This window comes from Acomys russatus, chromosome X (genome assembly GCF_903995435.1).
Source record: "Acomys russatus chromosome X, mAcoRus1.1, whole genome shotgun sequence".
NCBI classification, from domain to species: domain Eukaryota; kingdom Metazoa; phylum Chordata; class Mammalia; order Rodentia; family Muridae; genus Acomys; species Acomys russatus.
In genome coordinates this window covers 111712448-111716848 of record NC_067169.1, presented here as the reverse complement: position 1 = coordinate 111716848, position 4401 = coordinate 111712448, and the positions used below count along the sequence as shown (strand labels likewise).

General features: G+C 36.9%; 1 non-coding gene across 1 annotated transcript; it reads left to right on the top strand.

Annotated features, from left to right (window-relative positions):
• The first annotated feature begins 1670 nt into the window (after positions 1-1670).
• On the top strand, positions 1671-1774 carry LOC127186024 (small nucleolar RNA SNORA44). The gene has a single exon (XR_007830279.1). It is a non-coding gene; the product is annotated as a small nucleolar RNA SNORA44 (small nucleolar RNA).
• Positions 1775-4401: the final 2627 nt, after the last annotated feature.

Genomic DNA, 4401 nt, shown 5'->3' with positions numbered 1-4401 from the left:
CCACCATGACAATAATAGACTAAACTTCTGAACTGTAAGCCAGTCCTAATTAAATGCTTTCTTATAAGAGTTGCCGTGTTTGGGGGCTGGAGAGATGGCTCAGAGGTTAAGAGCACTGCCTGCTCTTCCAGAGGTCCTGAGTTCAATTCCCAGAAACCACTTGGTGGCTCACAACCATCTATAATGTCATCTAATGCCCTCTTCTGGCCTGCATTAATATGTACATGCATTAATAAATAAATCCTTTTTTAAAAAAAAGAGTTGCCGTCTTCATGGTGACTCTTCACAACAATACAAACTAAGACAATGGGTATTGTCATTATTTTTTTAATTTTGCCATTTAAGCAGGTATGTGGAATATAGCACACCAACTTTCATTTGAATACCCTCACTAACTACTATTGAACATCTTTGACATACTTATCTGGAAATCATATTTTTAATAAAGTATCTCTCAGCTTACATTAAAAAAGAAGATATATGAAAGCATTCATCCTTTCATAATAAAACAAAATAGAAATAGAAGGGAATGCAACCTAAGGATATATATGAGAAAGTAATGATGTGGAAATTTCCACGTAATATCTTCCTTGTGTGTTCATAGCTTTTCTCATTATTATGACAAATTGACAGAAGCAATTTAAGAGAGGAAAGGCTTATTTGAGCCCATGGTTTTAGAGAGATTTTCAGCCCATGATGGTGGGAAACACATGGCAACAGGACAACCCATCTATGGTAGATGAACCGTACAGCTTGTTCTCATCCCAACACACAGCAAGTAGAAAATATAGCTGGAACCAAGGGAGGGGTATGACTTTCAAGGATCTGCTTCTAGGACCTACTTTCACAAATCAGGCCCACCTACTAAAGTCTTTCAACTCTCAACCAGCACTGAGCATCCAGAACTTATGCCTATCAAGAGCATGTTAGATTAAAGTCATAACATTGATGAAAGTAGAAAGACTTTTGTAACAGTGATTCCCATAGGCTCATGTCTTTGAATAATTTTCCCCAGCTGTTTGGAAAGAACTAGGAACCTTGAGGTTTCAAAAGACTCATACCATTCCTCACTGTTCATATTCACTCTCTTCTTCTTCTTCTTCTTCTTCTTCTTCTTCTTCTTCTTCTTCTTCTTCTTCTTCTTCTTCTTCTTCTTCTTCTTCTTCTTCCAGATCAAGGTGTGAGCTCTCAGCTATTGCTACCACTATGTCTTTGCTCCACCATCATGCACTCAATGCTCTGGAATCATAAGCCAAATTAAATGCTTTCCTATTTAAGTTACTTTGATCATGGTGTTTTGTCAGAGCAATAGAAAAATAACTAAGACAATTTTTTATCTAAGATAGGGAACAAGTATTCATTTTCACCATCTATATTCAACCTTTTATTAGAAGTCTTAGCCAAAGCAATCAGACAGTAAAAAAGAAATAAAAATTTTCCAAATTTGAGAGGAAAGAGTAAGATTATTATGTTCACAGGTGAAATAATAAAGCACCTAAATCTTATATACACACACATAAAGCACCACAACCATACTGATTAGATGTGACCATGGTTGCATGTGCTTATGTTCGCAGTTGCTCAAAAAGCTGAAGCAAGATCACTTCTGTCCAGGAGTTCAAAACCAGAATAAACAACTAGAAAACCCCACTTTAAAAAAAAGCTATTAGAAGTGTGTTTCTAAGGGCTGGGGCTGGTTGTAGCCATGGCATCTCCAATTGCACTGCATGCCAGAGTAACAGTGCCTGCAGCTGCCACTCAGTTTCCTATATATACTGGGCCTGGACTTATGCTGGAATACTGTTAGTTCCAACCCTCGGTATTCACACCAAAGCTTCTTTCTGCAGGTTACATTCAAGGTTCTTGGAAGTGCCTGAGAAGCTAGTTAGTCTACCTCTGTTCATGAAACTAAGGGCCATGTAACCAGAGAAAGAGCCATCTTTTATGATTTGGTCTTCGGTTAAGAAAAATTCAGCAAGAGGGCTGACCTGGAAGTAATCAGAAGTCTTTGGTTTATAACTAGCCAGGAAGCACTTGACAACAGAGGCAGGTGCATCTCAAAGCCAGTCTGGTCTACAAAGAGAAACCTTGAAAAACAAAAAAGTAAAATGACTTACTATGTAGTTGTGTCAATAAAGACTTTGGAAAGTGTCAAAAAAGTTATTAAAGCTAAGAAACTAATTCAACTAAATTACAGGATATAAAATCAACATACCAAAATCAGTCGCATTTTTTAGATATCATCAATGAACACGTCAAAAGAAAATTGAGAAACCCACCTCTACTAGCGCTGAAAACAATAAACTAATGTGTGTGTGGTGGTGCACGCCTGTAATCCCAGCACTCGGGGAGGCAAAGACAGGTGGATTTCTGAAAGTTTGAGGCCGGCCTGGTCTGCAGAGTGAGTCCAGGACAGCTAAGGCTACACAGAGAAACCCTTGTCTTGTGTCTTGAAAAACAAACAAAAAATAAAAAGACTAAACTACTTGGTAATAAGTCAAAAAAAAAGAAGTAAAAGGTCTATTTACTGAAAATTATATAAAACATATTTGAAAAACATTAGAGAAGACAAGTGAAAAGACAGCTCATGCTAATGTATTGAAATACACAATATTATTAAATGACTATCCAAAGGAATTTAAAGATTCAGAGCAAATCCTATCAAACCCCCAATGGTCTTTTTTCATAAATAAAAATTCATTAAAATTTTTCATAAGATATCTCTAAGGACTCTGAATAACCAACAACCAATACATTCTTGTTTTTTTGTTTTGTTTTGTTTTGTTTTGTTTTTTAAGAAACAAAAAGAGAACAAAGTTCCAGGACTCACACTTCCTATTTTTAATACTTCAAAGCTGTAATAATCCAAAAATTATATTGCTGGCATACATACACATATAAAGACCAATGAAATAAGAGAAAGATCTGAGAAATAAGCTCATGTGTATATGGTCAGTTAATTTTCCACAAATGTGCCACGACCATGTTTAGTATAACTTATTCCTCCAGGTTAAACATAGCTGTCACCATCTTGAATTAGAGTGGATGTAATGACCCATATGAGATCCTCACAATACACAGACTATAACTGTTCCCTCAATAATTATTTTCTTATAGAAGGAAAAGGGGTGTCATGAAGTTCACAAAACTCACTAAGCTCACAAGACATTGATAGGACCTCTGAAAGATTCTGAAAATGCCCCCTCCATTCCACGAGATTATATATAATCAGTGTGGTGGTTTGAATGAGAAATGTTTCCCATAAACTCAGGTAGTCAAACACTTGATCATTGGTTAGCAGCGCTGTTTAGGAAACTATGAGATCTTTAGGTGATAGAGCCTTACTGGAGGAAATACATCTACCTCATTAGAGGTGGCCTTTAGGAGTTTGTAGCCTTGCCCCATTTCTAGTTCACTCACTGTGCTTCCTGCATGTGGATAAAGATGTGGTATCTCAGCTTTCTACTCTAATAACTTGCTCTTCCATCACTACGGTTTCTTCCTCTGGAACCATAAGCCAAATCAAATTCTTATTTCCTAAGTTGCTTTTGGTCATGGTGGTTTATCACACCCTCAGAAAAGTAATTAATACAGAAGTTGGTAGCGTAGAGTGGGTCATTGCTATGAAGTACCTGACCATGCTGTTTATTGGTTTTGGGGTTTTTTGGGTTTTTTTGTTTTTGTTTTTGGTTTTTGTTTTTGGTTTGTTTGTTTGTTTGTTTTGTTTGTTTGCTTGGATTTGTTTTTTTTTTAGAGGACTCTGGAAGACTTTGCAATTTCACACTAGAAAAACATTTGAATGGTGTAAGCAGGGCATAAAGGGCTATTGTCGCAGGAACCTGGGAGACAGTACTGCCAAGGGTACAGAGGCCTGGCTCCTGAGATTTCAGAGGGAAACAAGGACTTCAACAGCAACTTGCTAGATGCTATTTGTGTGACGGTTTGGCAAATAATCTGGCTGCCTTCTGCCCATTCCCTAAGGACTTGCCTGAGGCTAAGTTAAAAAGTTTTGAACTATTTTCTCTAGTGAGGGGAATTTCAAAACAGCTTAACATGGAGTTTGTGGACTATATATTGTTGATAACTTTCATACAGATATACAACAAAAAAGAGGAAGTAATTGCAGAAAAAATACAAAATGTATCATCTGTAGAGAAAAATAATACTCTAAAGCTTAAAGTTACAGCTAAACATATGCTTAAAATAGCTAAACACAGGGCATGGTGCTGCATGTCTGCAATGCCAGCACTCAAGAGGCAGAGGCAGACAGATCTCTGTGAGTTCAAGGCCAACCTGGTCTACAAAGTAAGTGCCAGACATCCAAGGCTACACAGAGAAGCTTTGTCTCTAAAAACAAAACCCAACAAAATACATAAAATAGTTAAATACTCATTACATTAA